The sequence below is a fragment of the Musca autumnalis genome, unplaced genomic scaffold (assembly GCF_047663935.1).
Source record: "Musca autumnalis isolate F117 unplaced genomic scaffold, ASM4766393v1 scaffold_95, whole genome shotgun sequence".
NCBI classification, from domain to species: domain Eukaryota; kingdom Metazoa; phylum Arthropoda; class Insecta; order Diptera; family Muscidae; genus Musca; species Musca autumnalis.
This window is the reverse complement of record NW_027412456.1, coordinates 103,021-125,002: the sequence shown is the minus strand read 5'-3', so window position 1 is coordinate 125,002 and position 21,982 is coordinate 103,021.

Genomic DNA, 21,982 nt, shown 5'->3' with positions numbered 1-21,982 from the left:
AAATTTTCACAATTTTCACACAAAAGTTGTGGTCCATTTAACCCTCTAAATATTATCTGATCGCCATCTCAAATTGTATGCTTCTTCTTTGTCATATACTCATACCTTATTTAAAATTTCACGTTGATCGGACTATTATTGCGACCTACAGAGCCGTACAAAATTGGATAAATATTATGTTTTTGGTCCATTTCACCCGCTAAATATTTCACGATCATCATCAATAAAAATAGGGATCTATTCTGGTCTGAACTCGACCTCCATTAAAATTTCGTAGCGATCGGTCAATAATTACGGCCTGGAGTTTGATTACAATTTATAATGAACGAACGGACGGACACACATATCAAAATCGCGTAGTTATTTTGTTTTTTGTGTAATAATCTTTTTAAGTTGGGAATTCAAATTTCAATCGCCAACTTAAAACGAATTTTTCTCGAAACTCGATTTTTTGAAATGTGTTACTCTTTGAGTAAATGGACGATATGTAGTGGCTGGAGAGCTCGAACCGAATGCTGCGTTGGTCCACACTTTGGATATTGTAATATTTCTTCGAATATTAAATGAAATTTGAAGGTGGTGCCTAAAATTTAACTCCTTCCGGTACCTCCCCCAAAAAAGTTCGAAAATATTCGCTAAAATGGTACGCGCGATTTCCTATAGACGTAGCAACCGATTTGGTCCAAGGGTTGGTTCTCTAAATATTGTCGAAACTTAGTTTATGTTCAAATGTTGGCAATATCTGTCAGGACATTTTTACCGAAGGTTTTCCTAGTGGCCCTCTTTACAGCGATGTTATGTTTTTCGTAGGCTAGTCTGATAAAAAAGCTCTATCTATCGATATCCCCGAAAATTTTTGAGCTTTAATCCTATCCATACTTTTGTCGGTGCTTACGCGCAACATTTTGAAACCGCCCTTAAATACATAAGTTTTTTTGGGAAAATTGTATTTCAATCCACACAGGCTGAGGGCATATCTCTGTCGGCAACGCCGACTGATAATTTTTTACTTGTTCAATGTAAGATTCGGCAGAAACAGTATTGATATGTTCGAATGTATTCGAACGAATGCCCTTTCTAATGAATATGTAAGGAAAATTTAACACATTAGCCTATATAGGCCAAAATATAGGAAAAACAAGTAAGAAAAGTCTATAGTCGGACGAAGCCGACCATGGGATACCCTATACCACTATCCCTGGACAATCGCTCTCCTTGGAACTTCTTTTCAATGATTGTGACAATTTAATTATCAAATATCAGTGATGTAATGTATAATACTTATGACCAAAACCAAAAAGGTTTTCTAGCATGACAAAGACATTTTTGTAGCAGGAAAGGAAAATTTAGTTCACACAAACTAAAATGTAAGGAAACCCACTACTACTACTTCCGTTGTTTAACCGCTACGTTATTGAAATTTTTACCAATTTCACACAAAAGTTTCAGTCCATTTAACCCGCTAAGTATTATCTGATCTTCACGTTGGTTTGTACGCTTCTTCTTCATCATAAACTCAAACTTTGTTTAAAATTTTGCGGGTTATTATTTTGACCTACAGAGCCGCTACAAAATTGGTTAACATTTTGATTTTGATCCATTTCATCCCCTGAACATTTCACGATCATCACCAAGAACTAATCATTTCTAATCTGGCCCGAACCCAACCTCCTTAAAAAATTCGTTACAATCGGTCCATAATTGCGGCCTTAAGTTTGTTTACAATTTTTAATGGACGGATACACATCGCTAAATCGCTTTATCTCGTCGAGATATGAATTTTGGCATACCAAATAAGGGGTCTAGGACGAATATTTCGTGGTGTTACATAAACTTTTGGAGAGACAATATGTAGCATGGGATAAAAATGTGGTTCTCTACACAGAACCCATTATATATTAGGCAGTAGGCCCGTTATCTAGCAAACACTTTATTGCAATTTACATCAGAGGAAAGGTCAGTAGTTTTTTTCCATATGTAGGCTACTTTGTCCTCAAGGAATTAAAATATCGACCAAAAATAAAATTTTTATATTTTTCATACAAAAGTAATGGTCCATTTCACCCGCTAAAGAATATCAGATCATCATTCAAAATTGTAGGCATCTTTTTCGACCCATACTCTTACCCGGTGCAAAATTTCGTGACTATTGATGTATAATTGCGACTTCTAGCGAGTTTATTATTACACTACAAACAAATAACGGAATATATTAGGCTGTAACTCTGTTATCTGATCATGCACACCAACATAATTGGCATCAATTGAAAGGTCAAGCGTTCCACTTTCAAGTATATCTCACTTGTCCGGAATGTCACTTCCAGGAATTAAGATATAAGCTGTATATTAAAATTTTTCACAATTTTCACACAAAAGTTGTGGTCCATTTAACCCTCTAAACCGATCTTACTTACTTACTTAGCTGGCCCATTACAGAACATTTGTTCTATAGGCCGAACTAAGAAGAGATCTCCATTCCTCTCTATTTGTTGCTTTGCACTCTGGAATACCGCGCCTTTTCATCTCATCATCCACTTGTTTGCGCCATCTATTCCTTGGCCAGCCAATTCTGCGTGCACCGCCATGTGGCATGTATTCATACGCCTTTTTAGCGGGTTCATCATCGCTCATTCCTATGATATGGCCTAGCCAACGCAATCGCTGCATCTCGATACGTTTAACAATATTGATGTCGTTGTATAGCAGATACAGCTCGTGGTTGATGCGACGTCGATATTCACCGTCAACGCAGATTGGTCCGTAGATCTTTCGAAGAATTTTTCTCTCAAACACACCAAGCACTGCCATGTCTGCTTGCGCAAGTACCCAGGCTTCGGAGCCATACATCAGCACGGGTAGTATCAGTGTTTTGTAGAGCGTTATTTTTGTTTGACGAGATGTGGCTTTGTTTTTAAACTGCTTACTTAATCCAAAGTAGCATCTGTTGGCCAATACAATTCTTCTTTTTATTTCACAACTGATGTCGTTTGTTGTGTTGCCGGAGGTGCCGAGGTAGACGAAGTCTTTTACTACCTCAATATTATAGGAACCAACTTCCACAGTCGGTCCGAGCTCAATGGACGCATTGCGCGTCGACACCATCAACTTGGTCTTCTCACCGTTTACCGCCAGACCCACTTTAGCAGATTCTCCTTCGACCTTTATAAAGGTATCAGTTACTTCTTTTACTGATCGACCCATGATGTCTATATCATCAGCATACGCAAGTAACATGTGACTATTGGTGTAGATTGTGCCGATCGCCATCTCAAATTGCAAGCTTCTCCTTTGTGATATACTCTTACCTTATTTAAAATTACGCGTTGATCGGACTATTATTGAGACCTACAGAGCCGCTAGAAAATTGGATAAATATTATGTTTTTGGTCCATTTCACCCGCTAAATATTTCACGATCATCACCAATAAGAATAGGGATCTATTCTGATCTGAACCCGGCCTCCATACAAAATTTCGTGACGATCGGTCCATAATTGCGGCCTGGAGCGTGTTTACAATTTATAATGGACAGACGGACGGACGGACACACATCTCAAAATCGCTTTATCTCGTCGAGATATGAAGATTGGTATACCACATTGGGGGTCTCCGACAAATATTTCGCGGTGTTACATGAATTTTTACCAAAACAAAATTATAATACCCTTTTCCACATTGTGGTATAGGGTATAATTATAATTTTGTGCACATTTTATTCATTTTTAGTGGTATAGGAATTCACTCTCGGAGTCGACCCGGAGTCGGAGTCGTGAAAAAAACTCGAATGGAGTCGGAGTCGAGCCAAAAATACCTCGATTCCGAAACCCTGACCGTTGTTAGAAAACGGTTTATTTAAAAATTCCGATTTATTTAAAAATTCCTACAGCGATTTTTTTGTTTTATGATTTTTCTCAGCTATGAACATTGTAGTTTCAGAACCCGCAAAAACTTCCCAGGTGTAAGTACCTTTCATTTAAAGTTAGTTAAGGCACACCGTGTCACATCAAGCTTAAATAACACTGTGCAACATTTTTAAGGTGATCTTGTGCAAACAATTCGAACTGTGGATTTTTTGAAAGTACAGACCCAAACGACAAGAAATCCTAGTTGGGTTTTGTTGTGTCAGATCCAGCTCGGATTTTATGGCCCCATCTAAACATGGTTAAATATTGAGTTTTTAAAGAAATGCGGGGCTATATCTCTGAAACCAATGCGAATCTTCTTCTGACCTCTGAAGCAAATTTGTAGAAAAGGACAAGAGTAAAATATTTGGACAAATAATGAATTCGAAAATCTACATTTAATGCCTCAAATTTCAAAATATATGCAAAAATGCCACACTTTTTATACATTTCGCACCGTATTTCCAAAACCGTTAATTTTTTCTGAATATTTTCTTATGGAAAAATATTCCCTGGAATGTAATACACAACTCTTCAGAACATGTCATTGTTGTAAAATGCCTTTATCCCGTTGTTTTCAGAACATTTTTCAACGACGATTTAATAAAAATGTCAATAATGTAGTGAAGTCCGAAATGCGAGAATAAACTGTTGGTGTGAACTGTGTTTGAAATACGTTTTGTAAAAGATATGATGCAAAATACCGCTGAAACAACATGAAGTAAGCATTTTAGAGTTTCAGAATGTTCTAAAGAATTGCTGAGAACTTTATTTGGAAGATTTTTGCAAAAGGATACTTGGTTCAACTCCCAATAGTTTAGCCGATACTGACCAGAATTTCAGCAATTATGTAAAATTTTCTAAATTTTATAGATTTTGATGCCCTAGATGGAGTTTTTCTTAGGTGGTATTTTCAAAATATAAGTTCTACTAGTTTAGGGCTACAATATTGCAAAAGACAGCAAGGCCAAATTTCTATTCGTTTCTGAGATAAAGACCTGATAAATGAAAAAAAGTGTAGATTTAGCCCGGTTTAGATGAGGCCATAAAATCCGAACTGGATCTGACAGGACAAAACCCTACTAGGGTTTTTGTAGTCTAAATATGTACTTTCAAAAAATGCATACTAGAAGTTGTTTGCATTTTCAGTGTTACATAGTGTAATAATATAATAATTGTTTCAAAACCACCCCAGAAGGGACAATGGAATGGAGACTTCTCTCATATCAATGAGTGAGTGTAACTCGATTCATATTCGCTCAATGATATGGGACCCACAGCCTATCTCGAAATCCGAACGGCTTGTCCTAAGACACCACTTGTAGAGAAGTTTTACAAATTCAGAAAATGCCGCCAACATTACTGAAGGGTATTTTACTACCATTGAAAATTTGATGTTGCCTAGCTGGAGAATCGTTTAAAAAAAGGTGGCAAATCGATCCATGCAGCAATGTACGCTAGAGCACCATGTTATTTGCAATAATGGAAAAACTGAGAATAGGAAAATGTGGTTCTCTACACAAAACCCTTTATAAAGGTCAGTATTTTTTTCATATGTAGGCTACTTTGCAGGTATATGCCCAGCAGGAAATAACATATAGACCAAAATATTTTTTTTTATTTTTCATACAAAAGTAATGGTAAATAATATCAGATCATCATCCAAAATTGTAGGCATCTTCTCTTACCTCGTACAAAATTTCGTGATTATTGAGCTATAATTGCGACCTATAGCGTGTTTATAATTACACTACAAACAAATAACAGGGTATATTAGGCTGTAACTCTGTTATCTTATCATGTACACCAACACAATTAACATCAATAGAAAAGACAAGCTTTCCTCTTCCAAGTATAGCTTACTTGCCCGGAATGTCTCTTTCAGGAATAAAGATAGAAGCTGTATATTAAAAATTTTCACAATTTTCACACAAAAGTTGTGGTCCATTTAACCCTCTAAATATTATCTGATCGCCATCTCAAATTGTATGCTTCTTCTTTGTCATATACTCATACCTTATTTAAAATTTCACGTTGATCGGACTATTATTGCGACCTACAGAGCCGTACAAAATTGGATAAATATTATGTTTTTGGTCCATTTCACCCGCTAAATATTTCACGATCATCATCAATAAAAATAGGGATCTATTCTGGTCTGAACTCGACCTCCATTAAAATTTCGTAGCGATCGGTCAATAATTACGGCCTGGAGTTTGATTACAATTTATAATGAACGAACGGACGGACACACATATCAAAATCGCTTTATCTCGTCGATATATGATGATTGGTATACCACATTGGGGGTCTCCGACGAATATTTCGCGGTGTTACATGAATTTTTGCAAAAAAAAAACTACTTATAATAACCTTTCCACACAGTGGTGTAGGGTATAAAAATAAATGAAAATGTTTCAAAATATATTTAACTCAAGCATTTCGTCTGCTTCGTCGGAAAAGGTCGTAAGTCCATTTTTTTGGAAATCGCGTTTTTGTTACAGAATGATAGTACAAGTCAAAACACGTCGTATGATACAAAGAAAATGGTAGTATGTAGCGTTTTTCTATACGTTTTGCCCTTGTCGGAAAAGGTCGTAAGTTCATAAAACGTACAAATTTGAGTACGAAAAGGTCATAAGTCCACAGGAAAATGTATACTTTAAAAGAATGCTACAGCTAATGTAGTTCAGATATAATGTTTGACGGCATCCACGGTTGGGGTACAATGCAAAGAACTAGCCTAGACCTTTGGATGATAATCGGATGAAATTTGAGGGAGCCAGTGGACCAAACTTTTGAACAAAAATGTGATAATTTCTATATTTCAACGAAATTTTACATTAGAAATCTATTTTATTCTATAAGCGAACTGGTCTTTTTATTAATACTTATTGGGATGCTGTATGTGCTCAAATACTTCACATATAGAAAAATTTGTAAAATATCACTGGTTTTTTTTCTGTCGTATATCTTAGTTAATTTTATCATTAAAGGAATAAAGATATATAAATTAAAATAATCATGTTTTATATTAAATACTAACAGACCCCGGTCCGTGTTGCTGACCCGTCGTATTGAGTTTTGATGACAACTTTTTATGGAATTTGTGCGTGACAATTCAAAAATAGGTACATTAATTCTTCGGTCCATTATCAAACCTAGGAGAATTTTATATTTATCAACAGATTTGGTCTGTAACCTTTCTCTTCCCTGGCGGACTTTTTCGCTCACTGACGATATTATCTTGCCATCATTGCTTCCAAAATGTATGCTGAAACCGATATAATCATAATCATGCTTATACATATAGCGTTTAAAAAATGCATAAAGTATACATAACAACGGCAAACCTTGAGCTGAGAGAAATCGGTTCAGTAGTATTGGAGATATAACATACGAGGGGAGTTCGGAAACTTCTTAGCCTAGCACAAAAAGCTCGGTATAAACAGAAAAAAGTTAAGTGTTTTGGAAACTTCCATCTCTGTTATGAACACATGTTAAATTTTGTTTCGATCTGGCAACTCCTTCTTATAGAAACAGGTGTTCAAAAAAGACGCATCCGCAATTTTTTTACAATGGAAAAATTAGAAATGCGTGCTGTCATTAAATATTTACATAAAAAAGGTTTATCGGGACAAGAAATTCATAATGATATGGTGAATGTATTAGGTGAAAGTACTCCTTCATATGCAACAGTAAAAAATTGGGTTGCTGAATTTAAACGTGGTCGTACAAGCATTGAAGATGAACCACGTAGTGGACGTCCAAAAACAGCAGCAACAACAGAAATTGTAGCCAAAGTGCACGATATAGTATTAAATGATCGACGAATAAAAGTGCGTGAAATTGCTAATATCATGGTCATCTCAAATGATCGAGTCCATTTAATTTTGCATGAAGAACTACAGATGAAAAAGCTTTCTGCAAGATGGGTGCCGCATTTGTTAACAGTCGATCAAAAACGCATAAGAATGAACATTTCTCAAGCTTGTTTGGATCGTTTTAAGCGAAATAAAATGGATTTTAAGCATCGTTTCATAACTGTTGATGAGACATGGATCCACCACTATACTCCAGAGACAAAAGAACAATCCAAACAATGGACTGAAGCTGGAGGAAGTGCCCCAAAGAAGGCAAAAAAAATTCAATCGCCTGGTAAGGTTATGGCAACGTTTTTTTGGGACTTCAAAGGTATTTTATTGATTGACTATCTGCAAAAGGGTAAAACAATAAATTCAGAGTACTATTGCAACCTTTAGGATCAATTAAATGTACAAATTCGAGAAAAACGTCCTGGCTTACAACACAAACAAATAATTTTTCATCAAGACAACGCACCAGCGCACTAGAGTGTTTTAACAATGGCTAAAATCAACGAATTAAAGTACGAGTTGCTTGACCACCTTATTCTCCTGATTTAGCTCCCAGTGACTTTTACTTGTTCCCAAATCTAAAAAAAAATCCTTGCTGGCAAGCGTTTTACCTCAAATGAAGATGCAATTACAGCTGTAAACCACTATTTTGAAGACCTTGAGGAAAACTATTTTAATCAAGCGATAGAATTGCTAGAAAAGCGTTGGACTAAGTGTATTGAAGTTTCAGGAGATTATATTGAAAAATAAATATATTTTTGAAAAACGATTAAAATTGAACACAGTGGGAGTATAAGTGGGCGTGGTCAAATTTTCTTTACACAAAAAACCTAAGTCGGGTTATGACGAACATTTCACAGAAAGAATTACCCAAATCGGTCCAGCCGTTCTAAACCAATGAACGACATTTGATTTTTATTAATTTATATTTCACCTAAAGGTTTTGGTCCATTAAACCCGCTAATAATTATCTGTTAACCATGTTAAATTGCAAGCTTATTCTCTGTCTTAAACTCAAATCGTTCTTGGTCACTTCTGGTCGGAACCCGACCTCTCCACAAAATTTCGTGACGATCGGTCCAAAATTGAGGTCTGGGGTTTTAAAAACAACCAATCGTCCACGGAGCTTTGTGTGTCTATTTTTAGATTCACTTTGGCAGTTTTGTTGAAATGTGTGTTTTACTTACTATTAAACTTGTAAAACAACAAATATGACATTAAGCTTGACTTACCTGCAAATAGTAAGTAAAACACACATCTGAACAAAACTGCCAAAGTGAATCTAAAATAAATCAATGAACTATAAATAATTGCAAAAAAATAGTCAATTCTTATTTAAAACAATTTAAATAACATTTTCTAAAACGTGTAATATTGTTGCAAATGTGTTGGCCATCACTATATGTATGTCCATATACATATGAATGTACATATGTAAATACGTTTTTATGAAACTATGCACATCGTCTGTCAACAACAACTACATATCTCAGCAATTAAAACAGTCACCTTTGTAGAGCATTATACAATGAAAGGAAATAAACTTCCTAACAATCGCTTGAAATTAAAACAAAAAGAAAGACAGAAAACACAATAAATTCCCTCGTTAATCCTACGTAAGTCGATGTTGCATGAAATAGAAACAGAGAACGAATAAATCAGCAACTACATTTGAGAATTCCTTCCGGTTGGAGGCCTTAAGCTGTCCTGCAACTATGCTACAATGGGCTTTGTCGTTGCAGTTGTAGTTGTTATTATCCAATCGTTCGTCGTTCTATGCTATTCATTTGAACGTTCTCTCGTTTAGCTGTTGGCTGTTATTTGTTTACTTGTGATCAAATATTAAGTAAACGTTGGCTGACAACGTGCACGTATTATGTACATACATATATCCAAATCAAATTCGGAATGAAACTGTAAACATTGTTAGTATCTTAGCTTGAAGGTGTGTTCACACATTTATACGCACATACATATGTACGTGTGGACCCAGCAAACCAAATGTCGGATGTCCGACACTTCTGAACAATTTCGGAAGCAACGTCGTTCAGATTTCGTTCCGATTTCTAAACGATTTTTCGGAGCGGAAAAAGTTCAGATTTTGTACCGATTTCAGAACGAATGTCGGAAAGAAATTTCCTTTCCGAATTTCCCAAGGATTTTCTTCAGATTTTGTTACGAAATCGGATCAAAATCGATACGATGTCGCTCCGACATTTCGTTCCGAAATTATGTCAACCACTTCATACAACTTTCGTTAAGATATCGTTACGATTTCGGATCAGACATCGGACGTATCATCCGAATTTTGTTCCGATTTCGTTAAGATGTCGGTACGATTGGTTTGCTGGGGAAACAAAAGTGGAAGTCGGCTTATGTAGTGAGAAATTTAAATGTGTCAAATACAAATATATTTATTTATACTATGCATGTGCATATATATTTAGGGCCTGACTATTACACCCTGCAGTGAACAATATTTCCATTAGTATACATATGTATATTGAAATATTTAAAATTCTATTGTGTTTGGAAAATAATGTGATTAAAAACAACTACGAACACGTTATTTCTGAAATCAGGATAGGTATAATTTGGTCAATTTCGAAAGCAAAAATTTTTTTTGGAGACCTGACAGATTAATTTTTATACCATCCACCATGGTATAGAGCCCTGATAGCCAAGACATTGCTGTTAACGCAATTAGCAGCCGACACAAAAACAACCACAATTAGTTTTACACACAAACAAGCTTGCTAGGTATAGATGATATATTATTAATAATCACTCTAGCGTCCGAAATAATCAAGCTAGAACGTCATGTTCGAATATGGACTATATCGGTCCACGTTTTGGTATAGCCTCCATATAACGATACATCTCGATTTCAGGTATTTTTACGTTTCCATCTATATTTTCACACCGAGTTAGCTATAATTTAGCGTTTAGGATTCCTAGTGGTCAAAAAACTTCTCCAGATAAAGTTGTGGCCATTGGCAGTCTTTCTCGATATGGAAGAGGCCTTAAATAATGTTAAGCTTTAATCCATCCATATCGGTCTCAGTAAGACAGGGATTCCCTCCATCCTAGTTGAATCAATTGCTGAGATGCTGGAAAGCAGTATTCGTGCATAGGATAGAGGGGTTGTTTCACCTCTACCCTGACTTCTGGTTATAAGTGAAATTCTTGTGTGTTTCGACCAACTAAAACAAAAGTGTTGGCTTATGATGATGATGAAGTAGTGCTGATAAGTGACACATTTTTACCAATCCTGTCTAACTTATGCAAGGTGCTCTATTACAATTGACAAGCTGTGCCCATGACAATAGTCTTGGAGTCAACTTAACTATTCACTATTCCCGAATTTTAACCTCGAATTTTGAACGGAGTTGCAATAGAACTTTCTCCGGAAGCTAAATACCCTTGTACTATCCCGGACCATCGCTTGACATGGGAAAGGAATATGAGTGGATAGCGAAGAAAGATCGTATTGCACTCTACTCCTGTAAGAACTTTATTAGGATAAGGTGGGCACTAAGACCACAAGTCATACATCGCTTGTTGGTAAACGTGATTCTGCCCATCTTAATCTACGCTTGAAGAAATGCTATCTACTTTAGTAAAAAACATATAACAATATAGTAACAAAAATTTGTTTATGCCATTCTTGCCTAAAGTTCTTTTCTTTTGATGTCCATCGTTTTAAATGCCTTTTTGACACTTGCTCGTTACGTTTCTATTTACCAAAATTTCAAATTAAAACTACAACAATATCAGCGTGGAAAACAAACAATGGTTTTTAAGTTAAGTGCGATATAAAAGTGAAATATTTTTACAATTCCTTCATCCTGGGTACAAAAATAACCCCAGTCGTAGAGTTGTCAAAACATTTCTTATTGTTCATTCTGTCTTTTGTGCTGAGCAAATGAAAGTGAAATCCGACAATGACGACAAAGCTGTAGAAAAGTAACATTTGAACGTTGACGATGGCAGCCAAAAACTGATTTCCATTGTTGCTGCACTGGCACAAATAATAAAAATGAAAAGAGCCACACCTGAGGGTTGTTATTTGTAAAGTTATAGTAGTTCATAGAATTCAGCTTGGAGCTGGGCGAAGAACGGTCGGTCGCCGTCTGTTTTGTGACAGGTACATTTGTTGTTCTTATTTCTGGGAACAAGCATTGTTGATATTTTTGACGTGTGTTTTGTGCTCACTCAACTCAACTCGACTCACTTCTCTTCGTCCGGTTCTTGTTATATTTGTTACACTTTAATTCCGATTTGGTTCAACGTTTGTTTGCACTGCGGAATTTACCCGAAGACATTTAGCTGGGTGTATGTTGTGTACGCCAAATATGGTAGTCACATCTGTAAAGGAGGCGCACCATGAAAATAGGATGTACATTTATAGAATGAAGAAAATAGAATTCGAAACTAAACAATACACAAAAATATGAATAAAAGTGTATAAACCTCTGAACAAATTACCACATTGTCACACTACATGTGCTTGAAAAACGCCTCCATAAGTGGCATCATACTATTGTCAACACTCTACACGTTATTTTTTGTCAGAACGAATGATATGACGGTCTTAACGACACCGTGGACCTCAAGAGCGTCTGTCTCCTCAGGATCTGTTTTCCCACACTATACATATACAATGTATACAGGCTACTTTCTTTATTAACTGAAAAATAACAGGTTACTTCTTAAAAATTGTACAAGGCAAAACTACTTACTTCACTCCTTATTAAGTAATCTGTACGGTGGCACAGGGCGTGTGTGTCCGACTACAAATCCTAGGGTTGTGTGTTCAACGCTCACCGTCGGCACGCGAGGTGTTTGATAGCAAAATAAAAAAAACTAGTTTGTGGTGAGCATGTAAGCGTTAAAACAACCCTTAATGTTCGTACGCGTGGAACAGTATGTAGTGTGTTCGGCTACGAATCAGAAGTTCGAATCCATAAGAATAAAACAAGTAAGAACGGCGTTAAGTTCGGCCGGTCCGAAGTTGTTATTCCCTCCACCACGAGTTATATTGAAGTAAACTAGAACAACTAGTTTCCTTTCAATTATGAAGAAGACTAATTACCAAATTTCAGCAAATCGATCAATACCGACAAATTCATGCGGAAAGTTTTTAGACTCAAAGAAGACTAATTACAAATTTCCGATATATCGGTAAGACAATGTGGCTAAAACCTAAAAAATACCAAAATTAAGAGGTATGCTTCTGTAGGGGATAAAGGAAGACGTGTACATATACTAATATTTCTTTTCAGGAATACTTTATAACTCCCTGGAAGACTAAGTAACAAAATCCAGTCATTTCGGTGGGATATTGACGTCACAACCTTTAGAATTACGAAAATCGGGAGCTACCATTCTATGGGGGCTATATAAAGGCGTGGAACTATACCCACAAATTTCATATGGGAAGTTCTATACAACAAATGATGACTAACCACCAAATTACAGCCATTTCGGCGTAATATTGAGGCCAAAAACCTTCAAAATAACGAAAATCTGGAGGTACCGTTCTATGGGGGCTATTGAAGGCTTGGGCTTATACCGACAAAATTCTGGGGAAAAGTTTTATTCTCCCAGCGAAGACTAAATACCAAATTTTAGCCATTTCGGAGGAATATTGAGGCCACAACCTTCAAAATACCAAAATCGGGAGGTACCGTTCTTTGGGGGCTACATATATGAAGGCGTGGACCTATACCGACAAAATTCTAAGGGAAAGTTTTATACCCCAGAAATATTGAGGCCACAACCTTCAAAATACCGAAAATCGAGAGGTACCGTTCTATGGGGGCTATATGAAGGCGTTGACCTATACCGACAGAACTCTGGGGGAAAGTTGTATACCCCCAACGAAGACTAAGTACCAATTTTCAGTCATTTTGGTGTGATGATAAAGCTAAAACCTTAAAAATACCGAAAATCGAGGGATGCCGTTATATGGGGGCTATATCAAGACGTGGACCGATACAGCCCATTTGCAACACCAATCATCCTAGGAGTAATATAAACTTATATACCAAATTACATGAAATGGCTATATAGACTTAGAATTTTACCCTGATCAAGAATATATACTTTATTGGGTGTCCGATGAATATTTCGATGTGTTACAAACGGAATGACAAATTTAATTATACCCTCCATATTATGGTAGAGGGTATAATGAAACATGTAAGAGGGGGGCTATTGTCAGACAGGATCGACAATGTGATACCCTACACCACTAACCCTGGCCATTGTTTTCTCACGTAATTTCTTGTATGTGATTGCGACATATTTTAGACGTTCGGTCATTAATGCATAAGTTGATATACATGATAACATACCGGAGATAGAGCACATACACCTTCATTACTGGAAACTTTATTTGTTATTTTCATTATTTCATAATGGGCCTGTCTGTCCAGTCTATTTATGTATCCACACGCAGAAAAATATATGTTAGAAAATGTTTGGATCCAAACATAATTTGTTTGGGTCCAAACAAATATATGTTTACAATATTTAGTAACATATCACAATTTTATTTGTTTGGGTACCAACATATTATTTATGTTAGAACATATTTGTGGAAAGAGGATTTTTGTCAAAGAGAGTAACAACAGGGCTCTCGCGGCTGCTGAATGCTATTTTATAATAAAGAGCTGCATGTATTGTGTAATAGATGACGCAGACGCGAAGAAGGGAGGGTAAAAAAGTTTGTTTTTGCTTTGGTGGTGTGTATGCGGCCAAACACGTGTGTTTCGTGCTTTGTTGTTGTTAACCAACGTAGCAAGCGAAGAGGAAAAGAAAAAAAATGGTATGAATTATGTTGTTCTTTTTTCTTCAGTTTTCTAAATATGTACAATCGTTGAGTACAGACATTAAAGTGAGTGAATAAATCAGTGCTTTGTGTGTGTGTTTTTTTTAAAGAAATGATGCTTTTTAGGAAATTAAATGCCCAATAAATACATTTTATAATTGAATCAAAAATGTGAATGGAAATATTTCATTGGACAAGGAAGAAATCGCATTTAATATTGGCAATTACATCAATACATTTTTCATATACATAAATGTGTATATTTGAAATATGTATGTACCTATTTATTATATTACATAATCATTTGATTCCAGATGCCGATTTCCGCTGATGATTTCAACTTTGAGGAAAATGTGTTTTATTTCACAACTAAGGAAAAGGGTTCAACGATGTTTCTATATATTTTTTTATTTTAAAAAAGTGGATTTTTATCATTTATTCCTTTACGTTTTTCTTTTATTAAAGTCTGTTATGTATTTCTTTGGAATTTTTTATGTACCTATTTGTCTGTTGTTGCTTTTGTGTTTGGTATTTCTATGCATTTCAATAAACCACCACTATTTATAAATGTGTGTATATGTTACAGATAGCCAGTGAGCGCTTACTGAGAGCAACACTTGAATGTGTTTTACATTGAAATGTACGCTCCCGTGCTCTCAGGAAGCGGCCAATGGTGCATGTGTGTGTTTTTTTGTGGCTTAAGGGTTTTTATCTATATTATATCTAAACCAATATTTGTTTGCAACCAAACATAAATTTGTTTGCAGGACCGAAACATATATTATGTTTGGGACTGGTTGCAAACAAGTATATGTTTGCTGCAAAATATATTTGGGACATATGTTAGAGAGGTCTTTTTTCTCCGTATAGGCGATAATGAGAAGACTTATGACCCTATAGTTAGAGCATAGAGTCTTATTTCTTTCTTGTGCGCGGGACACAGGATACTCAGGTTCCAATCGTCGTTTACGCAAAGAAGAAATATTGTAGGAGCAATCATATTCTAAGAGCAAAATAGTGTATTTTAAAAATTAGAATATATATATTGTTGTTTCAACCATATATTTTGTGTCAGGAAACATAATGGCCCAAATATATATTTTTGCACCAATAATATTATTTTCAGATTTTGAAAATACACTGTTTTGCTCTTAGAAAATGATTTCTCCTACAATATCTCTTCACTACGTGTTCTTAATGCCGGAAGGTGCTAACTAGATGATGCATACACCTTATCACCGTGTCGCGTCCGGCTTTGAACAGCTCGGCTGGTAAGCCATCGGCTTCTGCTGCCTTATTTTTCTTTAGCCGTCGTCGTCTTCGCTACTATTGGATACCAACAGTTTGGAAAAAATGCTCTTTCCATATGCATATATGCAGCATGCTGAGCACACTATCTGTATCAGTTACCAAATTACGTTGCTGGTCTCTACGTCCTTGTCTTCGGTTGGAGCATGAGCGCAGATAAAGCTAATGTTGAAGAATTTTACTTTCATCCGTATTGTAGCAAGTATTTCATTCACTAGAGTGAAGCTGGATACCAGATGTGTTAAGTTCCGACTAACACCAAATCCGTAGCCAAACTCATGCTTTGTGTTATGGCAGCTATAATACAGTGCGTCACTTTTAGGTGTTGTTGTGACGCTTTTCCCAATCCATCGTATTTCCAGTATGACAGTAATGTCGGTCTTGTATTCTTCAAGTACATCTGCCAATGCGTAAACCTCACATTCTCTATAAAGAGTGCGAACATTCCAGGTGCAGATTCGCAGATAATAGTCAACTTTAGAGGGGCTTGTGTTTCTTTCCTTTGTCGGCAACGCTGACTATGGGTCTTTGTACATATGTACATATGCACAAATACATAATACTCCTTACCACAGTGTGGTGTAGGGGACAAAAAGCAATAAGTTAATGGGATGAAACAGGATCATGTACTTGAAAAAGGCTAAATTCAAAATTGAAAAATTTGTTGAAAACACAAAAATTTTTAGAAAAAAGGAAAAAGATGAATGAACATTAATGAACTAAACATTTTATATAGATGCAGAAGGAAGATGGTTGTGTTTCCTTCTTGATTCCACACACATTTCTTGTCCATTAGTTCAAAATCGCGAAAAAAATCAGAAACAAAAAGGAAACAAATAACTGAAAGTCTGTATACACAAACATTGTTTTGAAATGTCTCTCTCTCTCTCTCTCTCTTTAATTTTGAAAATAGAAACAAGAAACTTTTTATACCCAAGTGTCAATTGCTAGCTCAAATAGATACGTGCGCAAAGAAACACTAATTGTGAGACCGGGCACCGTCAAAATGTTGTTTATTGCTGTAGTATGCAATACCAACAAATTAGTTATGTGTTTTTTCGTCGAGAATCGCCGAACGCATAGCAGTGGGAAAAATTTGGGTTTGTTTGCAATTGAAGTTGCTAGAGTTTAGGTAGTGCCAAAGAAATTCTCGATCAGAGTGTTTCTTTGCGCACGTATCTATTTGAGCTAGCAATTGACACTTGGGTATAAAAAGTTTCTTGTTGAAAAACAAGAAATAAGGGAACTGATGAAGATCTGTGGCGAGATCTGAAACTATAGTATTCCCTGCCTTACCCCTTGGTAAACACCGCCAATTTTTCCCACTAATAAATTAAAGTTGTTTTAATAAAATATTAAAACAACGACTATGGGATTAAGCCTGACTATTTTGAAAAACAAAATAGAAGTCGTCATCCCAAACAAAAAACGCCAACCCTCCGGAAAGTATATTGTTTTTCCTATTCATCTATTATATCGACGCCTCCAAACAATAGTATGCTAAGTCGACTTAGCATGTTTTCAAGTTCTTTACATTTTTACATTTTACGTCCTTTAACTTAAATTCTGTCAAATTTTGGTAATGATCGGTCAATCCGAACAGAAGTTATAAACAAATGTTTACTTAGCATTGTAATGAAGGTCAAAGAAAACTGTAAACTTTGAGAGCTTCTCCTGCAAAACTCACTTTTCAGACTTAGCATACTATTATTTGGAGGTGTCGATATAAAAGAGCTTAGTGATGACTGAGTTACTGAGTTACTGAGTTGCTGAGTTACTGAGTGACTGACAGATCATCGCCCAGACGAAACCGCTGAAGCTAGAAACCTGAAATTTTGAGTGTGTGTTGCTGTTGGCGTGTAGGGGTGCGATAAGGCCGGGTTTTTCGAAATTCGAACTAGAAGGGTACGAAAAGTACTAAAAGGTACTAAATATGGTACCCTTTGTATTAGACAAACGGGAAGAGCTAGAATTCTGAAACTTTGCATGAGGGTCACTGATGGAAAGTTAGAAAGATGTACCAAAGAGTTTTTGGAAATTCGACGTCTAAGTGTACTAAAAGTTACCAAATTTAGTACCAATTGTATGTTTTGATCGGGTATAGCTAGCATCTTGAAATTTGGTATGGAAAACAAGGTTGGAAAGCGTTGTTTAAAAACGGAAATGGTTTGGGGAATACGCACTCGTACGAAAAGTACTAAATGGTACTAAATTTAGTACAATTTGTATTTTGGTGAACAAATAGAGGTGGAAACCTGAAATTTAGAATTCAGATTACTGTTGAAAACGAAATGAGGGTCGTTTTGGAAAATCGTACTTATGTGTACGAAAAGTACTAAATGGTACTAAATGGTATTTGGCACAATTTGGATATGGGTGAACGGATAGAGCTGGAAACCTGAAACTTGGAATAAGGATTACTGTTGAAGTGTAGGATTGAGATATGGAGGTAGCTTTGGAAATTCGTACTTAGGTGTACGAAAAGTACTAAATGGTACTAAATTTGGATTTGTGTGAATGGATAGAGGTGGAATCCGGAAATTTCGAATTAAGATAACTGTTGAGGAGTAGGATTGAGTTATGGAGACAACTTTGGCAATTCGTGCTTATGTGTACGAAAAGTACTAAATTTGGTACAATTTGGATTTGTGTGAACGGATAGAGCTGGAAACCTAAAATAAGGAATAATGATTACTGTTTGAGTATAGGATTGAGGTAGTTTTGGAAATTCGTGTTTATGCGCACGAAAAATACTAAGCGGTAGTAAATTTGGTACAACTTTGATTTGGGTGAACTGGTAGATGAATCCTGAATTTTGGAATTAAGATTACTATTGGTGTGGATGATTAAGATATGGAAGTGGTTTTGGAATTTCGTATTTATGTGTACGAAAAGTACTAAATGATACTAAATTTGGTACAATTTTGATTTTGGATAGATTGGAATCCTCAAATTTGGAATTAACAGCGTGTTTTTGTAAAAACTTTTTGCCCATTCGTTCGTCGATTTCATGAACGAAGACACAATTTGGTTTTCATAGCGGTTGACGTTTGTATTCGTATGACAAACAAATGAAAGCTTTTTATTTTCGTAATTTTTTTGGTTTTCGTAACAAAATCAGACGCACGAATACGTCAAAAATAAACGAATGGAAAAGACCCATCGTTTTGAATGAAAATTAAATAATTTGAGTAATAAATCGCACAAAACACACGAAAACTGGAAGGGAATGCAATTTTATTTATTTCCATAGAAGCACACGCGTATATGTACATCCGTTTCTTCATATTATCACAATTATTTTTGGACACATTTGATTACATTTTTTTCTTATTTTTTGTTTTTCATCTGTTTATCGGGGTTGCCATCGAGTAACACATTTTACGTGCAGATGCCTATGCAAAATTCACAAAATAAATATAATGGAAACCCTGAAATATAAAAGCTTTTACGAAATAGACGAAAGCTTTCAGATAAAAACGAATGGTTCGTAAAATTTTACAAGAACCAAATTTTGAACGTATACGTTTTAGTACGAACGGTTCGTGTGACAGGCACGCATTTTTAAAAAAAACACCCTGTAAGATTACTGGTATTTGATTGAACAGATAGAGATGGAATTCTGAAATTTGAAAATAACACTACTTTTGGAGTATAAAATTGAACAGTTTCCATACTTCATACTTATTGCGTACAAAAAGTATTAAATTGGTACAATTTTGTTTTGAATGAACGGATAGAGCTAGGATCCTGAAGTTCGGAATTACGATTACTGTTGGGGTGTAGGATTGATATAGCATGGTGTGCCTTAACAAATTTAAATGGAAGGTGCTTACACCTCAAAAACGGTAAAACCTACGAAAATATCATAAAGGCCAATCTTGTGGAGAATTTTCACAGCTACAACTTTTCTTTAGACTCATTTCGATACGACTTGCGGTTTCCAAGCAAAATCGTGAAAACCTAAAAAAACCCTACAATTGTGAATTTTGATCGCGATTTATTTAAAAATCCCTCTGGGGATTTTTTCTGTTTTTTTTTTTATTTTTCTTATCTATGAACATTGCTGTTTCAGAATCCGCAAAAACATCCCATGTGTAAGCGGTTTCCATTAAAAGTTAGTTAAGGGGCACTGTGCATAATATTGTTTTATAAGGGGACGATACAGTCAGTGCATTGTCCCAATTTGAACTTCCATATCTCAAAAACGGTAAAACCTACAAAAATATCATAAAGGGCAATCTTGTGGAGAATTTTCTCTGCTACAACATTTTCTTTAGACCCATTTACATAGAACTCGTGGTTTCCAAGCTAAATCGTGAAAACCTAAAGAACCCCTAAAAATGTGAACTTAAATCGCGATTTATTTTAAAATCCCTCCGGCGATTTTTTTTTTTCTTGATATTTCTCATCTATGAGCATTGTAGTTTCAGAATCAGCAAAAACTTCCGAGGTGTAAGCACCTTCCATTTAAATTTGTTAAGGCACACCGTGATAGATATGTGCATTTCATAGTTATAAAATATAAAATCTATAAAATATATAATACAAAATATAAAATATCTATATTAATAATGACTGATTGATTCATCAACGCCCAGGCGAAACGGCTGAAGCTAGAATCCTGAAATTTTGGGTGTGGATCACTCTTGGTCCGAAGGGGTCAGATAATGCTGGGTTTTTGGAAATTCGAACTGGAAGGGTACGAAAAGTACTAAATATGGTACCGTTTGTATTGGGCGAACCGGTAGAGCTAGGACTTTGAAATTTGGAATGAAGGTCACTGATGCAGTGTAGGAAAGATATGCTAAAGAGTTTTTGGAAATTCGAACTATAAGTGTACGAAAAGTACTAAAATGTACTTAAATTGGTACCAATTCGTATTTTGTGAACGGATAAAGGTTAAAGGTTGAAATTTGGTGTGAGAATCAAGGTTAAAAGGTGTTAAAAGTATACACATGTGTACGAAAAGTACTAAATGGTACTACATTTGGTACAATTTGGATTTAGGTTGAGCTGATAGAGCTGGAATTCTGAAAATTTTGAATTAAGCCTGCAGTTGGAGGTTAGAATGGAAGTAGATTTGAAAATTCGTACTTATGGGTGCGAATAGGACTAAATGGTACTCAATTTGGTACAATTACGATTTGGGCGAACGGATAGAGCTGGAATCCTGAAATTTTGTACTAAGTCTACTGTTGGAGAGTAGAATGGAAGTAGTATTGAAAATTCGTACTTATAGGTACAACAGGTACTAAATGGTACTAAATTTTTTACAATTTGGATTTAGGTTGAGCGGATAGAGCTGGAATCCTGAAATTTTTGAATTAAGGCTGCAGTTGGAGGGTAGAATGGAAGTGGATTTGAAAATTCGTACTTATGGGTACGAATAGTACTAAATGGTACTAAATTTGGTACAATTACGATTTGGGCGAACGGATAGATAAATACTAAATGGTACTAAATTTGGTACAGTGGGTATTTGGGCGAACGGATAGAGCTGGAATCCTGGAATTTGGTGTGACTACGGTTGAAGTGTACGATTGAGACATGGAGGTAGTTTTTGAAATTCGTACTTATGGACACGAAATATACCAAATGGTACAACTTGAGTTTAAGTGTACTGATAGCGCTGGAATCCCGTGTTTTGGAATTAAGGTAAAGTGAAGGATTGAGGTAGTTTTGGAAAATCGTTCTTATGGGTACGAAGAGTACTTAATGGCACTCAACTTGTTGTTGGGTGTAGAGTCAGTTTTGGAATCTGTATTTTTTTGGATTTAGTGTGAATATTGGTGTGCAATGTTGGTCTCGCTGTTATCATGTAAGGCTGAGATATGGCTGATCTTTTTGAAAATCGAACTAAAGCGGTACGAACATTACTAAAAAAAACAATTAATATTGATTAAAATTGGTATAAGTACAATCAAATTTTCAGTGTTCGCCATTTCCATATTATATATTGTTTATTTGTTTTTTTTTTATATCCTTTGCGCATACGAAGTAGCGGGCACTTTGCTAGTTAAATGTATGTATATTTTATGTGTTTTCGGTTCAAATTTTCGT